The sequence below is a fragment of the Gossypium hirsutum genome, chromosome A08 (assembly GCF_007990345.1).
Source record: "Gossypium hirsutum isolate 1008001.06 chromosome A08, Gossypium_hirsutum_v2.1, whole genome shotgun sequence".
NCBI lineage: Eukaryota > Viridiplantae > Streptophyta > Magnoliopsida > Malvales > Malvaceae > Gossypium > Gossypium hirsutum.
In genome coordinates, this window is record NC_053431.1 from 79,310,816 (window position 1) to 79,325,656 (window position 14,841).

General features: G+C 36.2%; 1 long non-coding RNA gene, 1 other non-coding gene and 1 pseudogene across 2 annotated transcripts; 1 reads left to right on the top strand and 2 right to left on the bottom strand.

The window, feature by feature from the left end:
• Window positions 1–1,704: 1,704 nt before the first annotated feature.
• LOC121204518 (uncharacterized) lies at window positions 1,705–5,189 on the bottom strand. The gene is made up of 2 exons (XR_005899532.1): window positions 3,178–5,189; window positions 1,705–3,055 (listed from the first exon to the last, which is right to left on the bottom strand). It is a non-coding gene; the product is annotated as an uncharacterized lncRNA (long non-coding RNA).
• TRNAG-CCC (transfer RNA glycine (anticodon CCC)) lies at window positions 5,101–5,171 on the top strand. Its single transcript has one exon. It is a non-coding gene; the product is annotated as a tRNA-Gly (tRNA).
• Window positions 5,190–5,670: 481 nt separating the features above from the next.
• Window positions 5,671–13,688, bottom strand: LOC107946853 (ABC transporter F family member 3-like; annotated as a pseudogene).
• Between the last annotated feature and the right edge of the window lie 1,153 nt (window positions 13,689–14,841).

Genomic DNA, 14,841 nt, shown 5'->3' on the forward strand with positions numbered 1-14,841 from the left:
GGTCTCCGAGAGAGAACTATGTCGGCATTCCCTGTGCTTTCAATTGTTTGCAAGAGTTTCATTTGAAATGGAATCCTTGGTCAAAACCTATGAAATTATTTTATCACTTGAGAAAACATTGTATATTGGTTTATTAGAAGGCTTGAAGTCATTCTTGTAACTTCTCTTAAGATACAAACCTTGTATATCGATTTATTAGAAGACTTGAAGTCATTCTTGTAATTTCTCTTAAGATACATTTTATGAGTTAATTCTATGACCATTTAGTGTTTCGATACCCACAAACAAGCACAATTCTAATTGTAATTCCAACTCTTTGCCTCACTGTCCAATATAAGTGTTGGGTAGCTTCATATTATCATATGGCTAAGTTGGGTTTCTTGTCATTCCACAATTCATATGGAGTCGTAATTGACTTAGTACACCATTTAGAATAGCCATTTGTTGTACGTGTACCTAAATAGGTGGTAGAAAATATGAATAACTCAACATAGACTATATTGTTTCTTACAAGGTTTTAATCTTTCTGTCCACTAGTCCAAGTTATTGTAGAGTTCTCGATTTAATTAATTGGGATAAAATTTCATTTTACTATGAAGTGGTCTATAAACTTGCTTGACAAGTATTGACCTCTCCATTTGAATTTTAGTGTTTTTATGGATAAATTTGCTTTTCCACTTCTGCATGAAATTTTTTAAATTGCTCGCACTTTAGGTACACATGCATACTGCAAATAATCATCTATTATGTGATACTCATACGCTCCCTAAGCACTGATACTTACGATGCTGCATACATCAGTGCGTGGTATAAAGATACCAGAGGACATAGGGAATAACCCATTAACCAGAATGATCAGCACACAGCCACGTTGGAGTTCTGAAAAATAATGTGTTTGGCTCCATTAATGAAGGCAACCTTGTATCTTCATCATTGAGCATCCTAACCCAATATGAACACCACCTCTAGCTCAATTTCGCACAGCCAGCTAGATTAAAATTAGGAGAATCATATTAGATTATATTGTAATTAGACTGATTGGTTTAGATTAGATAGATCTGGAGCTAGTTATTGACATTCAAAGAAAAGCATTCAAATATAGGAGAACTTGGATCCACCCTACAGAGCTTTAAAACAAGAATATTCCTAAGAGATACGAATATTTCTGACTTCGTAGATAGTATTGAACTTTGTGAGGTGATGTGAACTAAATTTCTGAATTTTGGATTTCTGATGAATTTTATTATGAAATCCTGATTGATTGTTTAAGCTTAACTTTGGATTTATCATTCTATGTTGTTTGGCTATTGGACTTGATACGAAAGAGTTGATTGAATGAGAAATAACTTCAAAATAAATAAAATAGCTAAACATCTTAATTGTTAATATCAAGAGATTGAGAATGCCAAGAAACAAGAGAAAACTGACTCTAGCATAGATGGAATAACTTAAAGAGTTAACAATACCAAGGAACAAGGACGAGGGGACTTTAGTAAGGAATTCCATGAAAGCATTGCTTAGTTACCTTAGGATAGTGGAACAGGATGTGTGCTACTCTCCCATTTATCTAGTGAGGAGGTTAGTAATATCAGCGCAAAAGTTGATGACTAAAGATATGATTCGAGTTCATTGAGTTTGACTAATCAGAGAATTCATAACTACAAATTCATCCACTCAACTTAGTTTCTTCAAAAGAAGCTTTACTTAGATTGCTAACTTAATTTCACTTTGCTCAATTCATAATCAATGGAGTAAATACAGATGTCTTGGTAATTAGTTGTATCTAGTAAAACTCTTTTCAAAGTCAAATTTTGCATTCAGTTCTCTGGAAACACTTCCGTTCCTCGAAAACACACTTTCCACCCTCAGCACAACCTTGGCCGTTTACCATCCTTAAGCTCACAATCAGTCCAGTTACAAGCGAATTGATAGGGAAGGATCCATATAATCAACAATTTTACTCCAAATGTAGAATTCCTCTAAAAAACAAAGAGGTACTGTGCATTTGAATTCCTCGAAAAACATGACATTCCCATATGATTCTTCTTCTTCTTTTTTAGTTTAGAAGACAACAGCATCAACTGTTCAGCTGGCCCTGATAGACGGTTCAATATCATGTTAAGACTCTTAAGGGAGATCTACAAAGCAGATGAACATAGTGTCGAGAGTGAGAAAGAAGGTGGATATGCCCCTCAGAGTGAGTTCAGTTCCACAATGAAGCATTCAGAAATTGGAACGACTTAGCAGCATTTCATACTCATCACCGGAGCCCTTCAAATACAGATTCTCTTTTACCAACAACAAAACAAGAACCATAAATACTCGCAAACTCAGAAACAAGGGTAATGCCTAGTCGCCGGCTACTACTTGTGATTAGGGTTTCAGTTCTGTTTTTAAAAAAAGGACGAGGATGGGGGTTGGGGCCTTTAGGCTTTCCTCCGTAGGGCTGGCCCACAAGGCCCAATTACCTTGAAATTTGTATAATGAGGGCAGCCTCACATACGCTACCGGTATTACTCTCCAATAGAAATTAGATTTCTTACATCCATAGAAGACTCGAGAAAGAGAACCCATTCCCCACTCTTAATATAACTATCACAAAGCAAAATTGCAGGAATTGGATATTTTGTTTCATTGCATAAATAGAGATGATCTATTTATTTACTATAGCTATTATATTATCAGAGGTTCCAGCATTTTCTGAAAATTGCATTCTAATATTTACTTAAATTCATGAGCAAGAAGAGGCCATTCATAAATCTAATAATAGCAGAGATGAGAAGAGAGTAGATACAGCAATCGCTGTTCAAACTATTCAATTATCTAGAAAGTTATATGGTCCATGGATCATTTTTGGCAGTAAATCCTGGGAAAAGTGAAGTATCCTGGTTAGATGAAGCGACAAATAATCCAAAAGTCCGGATGAGAGACCAATATTTAAGTAGTTAAGTGCCAAAAACCCCGCTCCTTGGCTCAAAGCAAAAGCACAGTCAAGTCCTGACGTCTTTGCAGCTCAAAATTTTAATGAGAAGGAAATAAAGTTTCTTCGTTACTGCTGTAGAAGAAAGAAGTGATTATATAAACGTGTTAAACTGGGGATAAGGTGTCATAGCATAAGCAAAACCAGGACAAAGTTGATGGAAACGTCTCCACAAAAGCAGGCCAAAGTTAAGGTACCTAAGAGTAAGACTTTGAAGGGAAAGAGGGCAAGGCTGTATATCATTCGCCGTTGCATATTCATGCTGCTTTGTTGGAAGGATCAGGGAGACAAAAATCTTGGGTAATCTCAAACATTCATGCTATATAATGTTATTAGACATTTAGATTACAACAAAACTATGCAATATTTGTATAAGAACCAGATAGCATGGGCTAAAATACACAAGTTCATTTGCTAGAAATGCTAAAGAAGGCAACAGAAAATACAGTCTCTCTCTCTTTTTCATTTTTCTCCTTTTTCTTACTGAGCAAAAAATAATTGGCTTTTTTCTTTTGCCAAGCATAGTTATTAGTTACCTGCATCCATCTAATCTTCTTAGGTTTATTTTGATTAGAAAGTAAATAAGAGTCTGAATAAGAAAGCAAGACTAAGCCATTGTGATAGCAACATGCATATTTCTTCAGTAAACATCCAAATTCAGAATACACATGTGCATTCAAATAGAAGAAAATGACCTAGGAATAAGTACCTAACTGCAAATATAATCATATAACAGCTTAAGGTTGACATATCGTTAAAGCTATAACTTTCCCTGTGGCTAATAACAGGCCAATGTATTTTACAAGGACAGGTAAATATAAAGCCCTCTTGTGAACCATAACAGAATTTGAAACAAGCTTAGAGACGGACAATTCTAAGGGCCCACTAGGCCCGTAATTTACAGGAACATATTGCTCCATTTGAAGATACGAAGGGACTTATAGCTAAATGCCTAATTAGACACCTGATCATCATTTCTCAAGTTCCTTTCCATTAGTCAGAAGCCAATTGAAAGGAAAAGAGAAACCTCTGTAGTTAAAAACGTAGTTCTATGTCTGAGAAGCCCTAAATCCATATGCTTGCTTACGAAGGCCATAAATTAACTTTTATTTTCTCATCAAAGACCAAAAGCTGCCTACCACTCCCAAATTAAGCAACGAGATTGTTTACGAACCAACATGGTGAATCCAGGAGCTGCACCTTTTGGCAAGCAAAGAAAAGGCATGGGTAGTCAATCCAAGTCTGCAATCGGATCTTAATGAAACACCCTAAAAAGAAAATGTGAACTCTCTCCTTCATGAAAAATGCACATAGTTTTGAAAGATTCCGAAGAACTGATTAAACCAATCTCCATCAATCATCTTAATATGAACTCATTGCATAGCTTCAAAAGATTACAATTCAATATTCAAAACACACACACACACAGTAACTCCTTTAACTGATAAGGAAAAGACAGTTCCATAACAAAACCTAGGAATCAAATTCAAGCTCCATATTGTTTGATCGAGGGTTTTGACTTGTGACTTTTGAGAAAACACAGCACCAACAGACTTAGATGATTAAATATCCAAAAAAAAAAGGCCTTTATTACACAAGAGTTCCCTTTTCAATCAGGAGGATCAACACATATAGAGAGCATTTAAAGTTTCCTTAATACTTTTTTCTTGGTTCTGTATACAAAGACCCTAAATCAAGAGAAAGCAAGAGAGTCTATGACGTGGCAAGTACCGAGAGAGATATTCAGGAGTAGGTGAGAGGGCGGTCCTTGGCCTCGTCGGGATTGTCGTCATCGTCAGGGTCGTTGGTGGAGAGGTTAACGCAGGAGAAGCGCTCGAGAGAGGAGAAAAAGGCGGAGACCACAGTGGCGCTGACCCAGGTTGCCACCTCTCCCAACTTCTCACGAGAGATCAAGCTGGGGGAATTGTTGCCCTCGCTGTTATCCATTCTTATTCTACTTCTTGTTCTGAAATCTATTGGATTAACGAGATTTGAAGCCTGCTCAAATAGGATTCTCACTTTATCTCTTGTCGGTTAAGGAGGCAAAGCCGCCAAGGGGCATTCTAGAAGGCTTTTAAAATAATATAGAAATTATAAAAAGTAAGATCCCATCAAAAGCCGCGCATCTAGTGTAGTGGTATCATAGTACCCTCCCACGGTACTGACCGGGGTTCGATTCCCCGGATGCGCAATTATCATAATTTTCGGTTTAAACAACATCACAACTCTGCATTTGACACACCTTTTTATGTTGCATTTTTCTGGAAAAAAGTAGCGAAAACATGGTTGAGGAAGTTATCGCAAGTTTGCGAGAACACTTAAACTCAATGTTCCAGCACCTTCTTCAACTAGCTTGACCACCTTCAACTAGCTTGACCAGGGCTTAGATTTAATATTTTAATATACTCGAATGCGTGAATATTTATTTTTTTAAAGAACCCCCTTGTGCTTAGTCATGCCATGCTTTTCACTTGCATTTCAAGTCGTCTATGGAGTCCAATTGGAAACCCCAAAAAAAATCTGGTCTTTGAAGCTCGTATTTTTAACTATTAGCAGCAAATATTAAATATATGTTTACATAAAAACTGTTTAGTATTTGAATTGATAGCCAAGCCCAAAAAAAATGCGGTGCTGTAGGTGTAGACCTCATAGCGCAAAGATGAACATTCAAGCAATCTCATGAGAATCAATAACAAAAGCAAACGAATAAGCTTTATCCCTCAAATTGAGAAAGACAATCATAGTTTAACATTTTTTTTTACTTCAATTTCCATACCCAGAAATCCCTCTTATTACATTTGAACAAAAAAAAACTTTTTTCCCCAAAAAGAAATAAGGAATTTGCTCTAAACCTCGAATTACCTTCATGTAGAAAATTTGATATCCGATAACAGTTTTAGGAAGAGGACTGGAGGAGCTTCTTATAGTCCTGGAAAGTTCCATGGAAAGGGTTCACCCTCCCTTCAGACACCACCCACAGTTCATCTACACTTCCAGATATCAGATGTTCATCATGACTAACCTGCAGGAGCCATCACACACAATTCCATCTCAGAATTTCGAAATAGGACCAAAATAATCTTAATATTTATTTATTGTGCAAACTAAAATGACAAAGACAACACGACTTATACCATCAGAATCCCTCCTTGGAACAAGACAAGGCCTTGAATTAGTGCCTCCACAGCATCCAAATCCTAATTTCAGTGTCACAGTCAGTGGTTATAAACCTTTCCATGCAAATCCTGGAATTATTGAAGACTTAACCATGTCCTAATATCAAGAAATATGGAGAGAGAAAAATATTATGACTTACAAGATGATTGGATGGCTCATCAAGCAATATTATGTGTGGTTTCTTGAAAGTTATTTTTGCAAAAGCAACTCTACTTTTTTGACCACCTAGCATTGGCAATCAAAGCAATTAGAAACATGTCTGGGCATATGTAAAGGATAAATCAAAATCCCAGCCAACAGCCATGAGATGTATTGTAAAAAGTACTGGACTTTTGGACCCAATGGTCAGTAGTCACTCGTTTGTAGCCTCAAATACCAAAAAAAAAAAAAGACAATTCGAAAACCAACTCTTTTACAACATCAAGAAACAACATTCTGCTATTTTTCATAGTAGGCCTTCAATTAGCCAGTATCAAAACCTTTTGAGATCCAAAGTTCAGTCTCATTACCAATCTATAGAAACAAACTTCAAATTATCCATTATATCCTAACATGATAAGAAAGTAAACATACCAGACAAAGTATACATTGGCTGCAGTGCAAGATTTCCAGTCACACCAAAAGAACCCAAGTGTCCACGAAGTTTTTGTTCAGGCACTCCCTGCAAGACAGAAACATCAAACAAGGGATTCAACCACATCCAGTCACTTAAAGCACTGTAGATGGTTCTCACACCGCAGTTAAGGACTCATAAGAACACAAAACTTACTGGATAGCAGCGCATCATATATAGCAGGGGATTTGAGGACAGGTCTAGCCCATCAACGTGGTGTTGACTGAACACAGCAATGCGAACCTGTTTGATATAACAATGTCAGTTTCCTTGAGCATAACATGTCAAGACCAATATTAGCTTTCACCAATGCGACAGTTGATGTAGTAATGTCAGTCTCCTTCAACCAAACATGTATACAACCACTAGTGGTTTTTGTTAAGCTGACCAGTTTGTTATCAATCGTATGTCACATAATGTCAGCCCCATTTAAAATGCAAAAATATATCACTGTCCTTGAGCATAACACGTCAAGACCAATATTAGCTTTCACCAATGCGACAGTTGATGTAGTAATGTCAGTCTCCTTCAACCAAACATGTATACAACCACTAGTGGTTTTTGTTAAGCTGACCAGTTTGTTATCAATCGTATGTCACATAATGTCAGGCCCATTTAAAATGCAAAAATATATCACTGTACTTTGTGTATAACTGGTAGTTAATCCAATTTTGAATATCCAAATCCCCTTAAAATTAATGTCATTTTTCACCAACGCAAGGAGCAATGATTAAGCCCCTTGTTTGGCACCCCAATGACCAATTTTCAAACCCTGCTGACGTAAAACCCCCCCCCCTTTCCCCCAATTTGTAATGTACCAAAAAAAGTCACATTTCTATAGTATAATATTTAATTAGTGCTATTTCTCTTTTTTTCAATTTTTTTAAACTTGAGACCCTTGGAGATTGGTATTATTGGAGAATTTTGAATTTTCTATGTGAGAAAACAAAAAATGTTAAACAGCATTACAGTTCCTAAAAAGCACTATTGTCAAGCACAAGACTCAATCAAAGGGTGAAAGGAGTAGTTTATGATACAGTACAGAACCCAAATGTGGAATAAATAATTAATGGATTCTCTTAGCAATGAACAATCATTTTAGGGCAATCTGAAACTTAAAGACAGACAAATATTATGGGATGGAGGAGTCTAAAACTGACTATGATGCAGATTAGTAAGGTGAGAGCCTAGTAATGTATTTGGTACAGGATAGATCTCAGAATGTTGAAACCTATAAGAAATTATGGTGAGTGGTTAGTTCTGAAAATGAAGAATTAAGAGAATGGGCCATAAGAAAGCCTATAGATAAAGCACACTACCAATTTCCATTACTTGAAGCAGTATGGTCTCAGATATTATAAAGGAAGAAAATATTTAAGTGACGATGAATGAGTAGAAGGAATTTGGTATTTATAGTCTAAGTATAGAAGTAGGTCTATGACAGATAGACCCCGGAAACAGTACAATAACTAGTTAAATCCAACTCCAGAAGACTAAAATGTCATATAAAGAGAAGGAAAAAGTTGAAGCATATTGCAAGACAAAAGAAGCAACATTATTAGAATTTGATTCATTAGTAGTAAGCGAACTGAGAAAGAATATGTAACATACAGAAAATCAATTATAGGAAATTGGAAAATTTAAGCTACCTTAGCCGAACGAAAAACTGTCCCAGAGATTGGTTGTAGCTCCCCAGCAATTAGTTTAAGTATTGTTGACTTTCCAATCCCATTTGGACCAACCACTGCAAAATAATGCACAAGCATAATGGTGGAAATAGGGGTTAAAAATGAACCATATAACTGGCACATATCCAAAATATGACAGTAAAGGCATTAATTGCTTGAATATCCATGATTGCTTAAAAATGGGCATTTAGAGACACCATAAATTGGAATCACATCTTCATCTAGTTTTTCCTATAAGTAAATTACACCTGTTACAAGCGTTTCTTTTATTTATTCAAACACTTAAAGAGACCTTTTTTCTTTCTTTTTCTTTTGTTTTCCTTTGAGGTAAGTGTGCCGTATAAGGATTAGGAAAAATAGAAAGGAACATGGATTAGGTTCCACAGTCGAAAAGTTTAAATGAAAAAAATAAAAAACTCAAGGAGCAATTATCCTTACTTGCTATGCGGCTGTCTAGATCTATACCAAAATTGAGATTCTTAAACAATACTGGGCCCCCAGGATAGCCAAATGATGCATCACTGCAAAAATTGCAACAAACATCAATACTGAACAATAAGCAGCCGATCCTAAACACTACAAGAAGTCAACTTGATCAAAGTCAAAATAATTATACACAGATGTCAGAACCTGAGCCACAAAGTAAGACAAGTCAATTGTAATGTACCAAATAGCCATTTGGCACTTGACGCTTCAGGACTGACATCATTATTCCAAATTCTTCTAAAGAACAGAAAACAAACCTGAAACTTATGATAGGAGGCCCTGGTCTATCATCTGGGGTTGGGAACTCAAATTTGTAACTACATAACAAAATGGCCAACTCAGTTATAAATAAATAAACCCCAATGGAATCTAAAAGCCAACTCAAGGGTCATAAAATTGATAAGACTAAAGCACTGAAGGAGATATACTCGGGGTCATTAACAATTTCATCTACATGCTCCATCCGCTCCAATGCCTAAGAAGTAAAGGGAACCAATCAGCTCAGGCATATACAGAGAGAATTGGACCGATATAAGTATAACTACATAAAATTATCCCAAATTATATATAAAATTGACCTTGATTCTGGACTGAACAAGCGATGCTCTTTTTGCATTATACCTAAATTTATCAATAAAGGCCTGCAGAAAAAACATTTTAAAAAAATCAACAAGATTTATATGCCAAACACGATGTAATACTATAATTCATGAAAAACAAAAAGAAATATATCAGTAAAAGCATCTATTATTTTAACAATGGAAAAAATTATCATAAAAAGATAGAGGGGTTTACTGGAAACCACGAATGAAATGTCATTAATATGCCAAATTAGTAGGAAAGAGATTTATAAATAACCCAAGCCTTCTCTGGCATGAAACAGAATAGAACAGACTTGTCATTTTCTCTGGTATTAAAGGAGGAGGGAGGGGGTGAGAGAAGAACTAGTCATAGATTGAAATATGCTCTAAATGACTAACTACCAACATGTTGCATAAAAACATCAATTAACAAAAGAATAGTATTGATTTAATTTTATTAAGATGACCATACACAAGAAAATGCAGCAGCAATTAGTATTGTTTAAGTTCAGTTCAACGGAGAAGACCTGCATGTGGGATCTTGCTCGTTCATTTGCCTCAACGGCTTTCTATTGGTTCTTAATCTGTTCCTGTCTTGTCTTCTCAAAGGTATCATAATTTCCTTTGTAGGCTGTCAATTTTTGTCCTTGTAGATGAATAATATCAGTAACCACCTGAAAATAAAAACAACATTGTAAAGAGAAACAGAAAATTATTATGTCTATTGGTAAATGTAGAAAGGATGAACTAGAAAACAAATAGCAGAAGGGCAATACCAAATTCAAGAATTCTCTAGCATGAGACACAACTATAAATGTTTTCGGCCACTTCACTAGGTAAGATTCCAGCCACAGGACAGCATGAAGATCAAGATGATTCTGAAAAGAATATAAAAATTACATCCTATCAGGTTCCAGAAAAAATGCATGCCACAAAACAATGTAAGACAAATAATTTACCGTAGGTTCATCAAGAAGCAACAAATCAGGTTCTATAAATAGTGCACGGGCTAAAGCAATTCGCATTCTCCATCCTCCAGAAAATGTTTTTGTTGCCCTCTGCTGCATTTCTGGAGAGAAACTGAGACCCTGGAAATTTTTCAGCATGAGAGATAATAATTAACACGAATGAATTTGTCCATTATGCAACTAAATACAACATTGTAAAAACAACCAGCATGCTATTTATTATTTAGATTACATGCTATGTGTAGTAAATGAGGACCAAGAAAGAAAGCAAACAACATTTGAGAAATTATATAACTTGAGTGATTTGAATCCCATCCAAAGCCCTTATCACGCTTTGCCTATAGCACACTTGTACGACAATGGAAGTCCAAAGGTAAATTTCCCTCACAATAAGACTCGGATGGATTTAAACAGGCTGCAAGCAGAACAGACAGAAAGATTCTTTTTTCTTTCAGGATATTTAGGATGTCACTTCAAGTAACTAGGGGACTCAGAACCCCTCCCCACAAAGGACACCTCCCAGAGAAGCCTGATGATAACTACTCAACCACCTCCTCCAGCATCTGACTAGTCAAAGCATCCCAGAAACAAACACCTGTCCAAAGCCACAACTTTCTACTCTTTCCAAGTCCAAGACAAAATACCTAATTCTAGGGAGTGGGAGTGCACCACCGACTTTGTCACCATTTAGGAGCATGGTTTCAGACAACTGACACCCATAATGAAGTCTCTCTTCTTAGCCGAATAAGTGGAATGTGGAACTTTTCATAAAATACAACCTCTAGGAGGAGAAGACCCTACAAGTCTTTCACAGGGAGCCAAGACTCCATTCACTTCATAAGCTGTTTGTTCCTTAAAAACAAATGTATTACTTTTTTCATCTACTAGCAGAAGCTTTCCTGATCATGAGATTAGGAGGTTAGAATCATGGACTTAAATTGCGGTGATGGATGCGTTTTCAGTTGCATCATGTTTTTTACAGTTGCAGACATAACCAATATTGCCATCAGTTTCCGTATAAATATCAGCAACGATGGGGAGCCAAAGCACATAATAACAGAAGTAACATTGCATTATGGTTTCTACTTAGCACACATAACAAGGATCAAAAAAGCAAACAACTAATTTGAGTGGGTTGAAAACCCATCCTAGGCCTTTTTCATGATTTGTCTTGTACCAGCAACTTTTCCTATCATGAGATTAGGAGGTTAGCACACATTGACCAACACATGTCTACAACCTGACTTCCTTAAATAAAATAAAATTTTAAAAAAGAAAGGTTTTTCTTCCTCTGCTTCTTTTTACTTATTAAAATCTTGACTTATTGTCTCATAAAATCTTGACTTATTGTCTCATTTTCATTGCAATTACTTTATCTCCTATCAAGCATGCACTTTTAGGTCACCAACCAAAGACATTCTTTGAGAACTTACAGCAAGAATAGAAGCTGCACGAGACTCTGCAGAATCTGCATCAATGACCTCAAGCCTTTTGTATATCTGCTCGAGTCTTTGCGAGATGGCATCTTTATCAGGCATCCCATTTAGATCTCCTCCACTCTTTCCATTTTCATCTTCAAGGTCCAGTTCTTTCTAAAGAGAAACAATAAAATTATCAGAAAGATCACAAGAAAAAGGACATAAACAGTGATGTGAATCAATACAAAGATACATTGTTTTCCTAGATAAAAAAGTTAATTGCTTCAACCTGTCGTGCAAGTAAATTAGCTTCCTCTTGCAAAAGCTGGGTTCTTTCGATATCAGAGTTAAGAACACACTGCAAGGCTGTTGTATCATCACCAACTACTTCTTGCTCAACATGTAGAATCTGGCAGTTTGAAGGAATTCCTTCAATAGCATGCATAGCCATGTACCTAAGGAATGTTGTCTTCCCTGTACCATTTCTTCCCACAAGACCTGCAAAGAGAATGGCATAATAGATCAGAAACAACTCGCAAGATAATGATGCAAGAAGTCAACAAGGCATTGTCAAGGGAACAATATCCATGTCTCTTCATAAAGTTCTTAAATTTCTTTCTTTCCCTATTCCTGGTACTAGAGCAACTCTATGCAAACATGGAACATAACCCACCATAATGCCTTCCAAAAGAAAGTGTAACTGAACCATCAACAATAAGATCACGACCACCAACTGAAACATTGAAGTTCTCCATATGAATATCCCTAACAGCTGGGCCGCCACTAGAGTCATGATTCACACAAACAACAGGCATTCCTTCCCTAGCTGCTTCCATCTCTGCTAGATGCATTTGGTATTGTGCCTGCATATCACATGACAGAAGAACACAAACAATTAAATAGTTTCTTAGTTGTTTCACATTACTGCACATCATAATTGATTTGACCAGTCATACCTCTCTTTGGCGCTCCTCCTTTCTCTTCCTCCTCTCGAGCTTCATTTTGTCGCGTTCAGACAGTAATGGACCATCAACTGGCTCTGGCTTTTTCTTTGGAGCCGCCTCCTCCATACCTTCATTCATCCTAAATGGCGTTGCTAGGCTCCGGACAGTTGGCTTCGGTTTAACCAACCCATGCTTTCCGAATTTCTCAGATAGTGTACTACAAACCTGCCATGAATTCCACAAGAAATTTACCAATTGAATTCAGTTTATTTCTTTCTTTCTTCCAACCAGTATTATCCATGTATAATATGGAATTAGGAAATAAGAGAAACGATGGAAGCAATACCTTGCGGCACTCAGAGAAATCAGAAACGCATTCGGCGGCAACTAGGAGCTCACCGATGGCCTCGAAGGCGCCATCACCGTCCTCTCCGAAGTCGAAATCTTCGTCAGCGAGGACGTTGATGATGTAATCAATGATTGGTTTATCCACATCCTCGGCTCTGCGGCCTAGCACCTCGTGCACTACAGAGCTTGCCACTTCAGTCATGGCAATTCCTGATCTCTTCTTTGTCCCCTTTGTTTCGTTCAAAGAATCGAATTATGGAAGGAAATGGGAAGGGAAATGAATGCCCTTTCTTGATTTTTTATGTGTAACGTTTTCGGGTTTTGCTGCTACCAGAGTAGATTTTACGAGCATTGTAACGTTAGGGTTTAATCGACGGTATTTCCTTTTTTTTTTTGGGTGGAGAGGGGAGATTGTTTTGGGGTATTTCCTTTTCTTTCTTAAAACAAAATGTAAATTACACTCTCATTTTTTTTTTTTACGCATACATCGAGAATCCAGTGTGCAATTCATTTTGATAAGATAGATAGATTGTCCCCAATTAGTCATATAGGTTATGTAAATTACACTCTTTTTTTTTTCTTTTTTAATTCTCAAGGGTAAACTTCATTAGAGATGTGCATGGCCGGGCATGATTCGGGCTGGGTTTAACTGAAAATTTAAGACCGTTTGTAGTTAAAAATTTAACACCGTTTGTTAAGTTTGGGTTTGATTTGGCTCAAAATACGGGTCTAAAATTTTGCCTAAGTCTAACTTGAATAAAAATGTTAAAATCTAGGCCCGACCCGGCCCGTCCATATTAATTTTTATATTAATTTTAAAATATATATAATACATCAAAAATACTAAAAACATCAAAATAAATACCTCTAGAATAATAACAAAATTAACAAATGTGTTTAAAATAATAACAAATTTAATAATAAAATAAGTTTAATACAATATCCAAACAATAACAACAAAATAGTAGCAACATAAGAGTAAAATGACAACAAAATAGGGAGAAAATAATAAGAAAATAATATTAAAAAAAGAGATTTTTTGTCCTTTAGTGAATTCGGGCCGGGCCCATGCCAAAAATGTCTTACCCGCGACCCGGTCCGTTTTTTAAACGGGCCTTATTTTTTATCCAAATCCATTTTCCGGGCCTATTTTTTTGCCAAACCCTCCCATATTCAGGGCAAGCCTTTGGGCTGAGCCAGGTGGCCCGACTCATGAACAGGTCTAAACTTCACCATTAGTCACTAAATTATAGGTAAGTTTTCATTTTTGTCACTTAACTAAAAAAGTTACAATTTGGTCACTGAGCTATTCAAAAGTTTTAATTTAAGTCTGGAATATTAAAATCGATACTATATTAACACTGTTTACACCAATCGAAAACTCTTTTTTCCTTCTTTTTTATAGGTCAGTTTTTTCCATTAAACAAGTCTGGACATTATAAATTTGTGAACCAAAATTCAAGTAGTTTTTTTTCTCCAATATATGAAATTGACTATCAGATCAACTTCGAATCTCAGGTATGTTCTTTTACTCGTCGATAGATACTGATCTACCATATAGATAATTGAATTGTCGCTTAAGCTTTGCTAACAGAACTTAAAAAAAAAAAGAACTTTAATAGCCCAATGACTTAAATA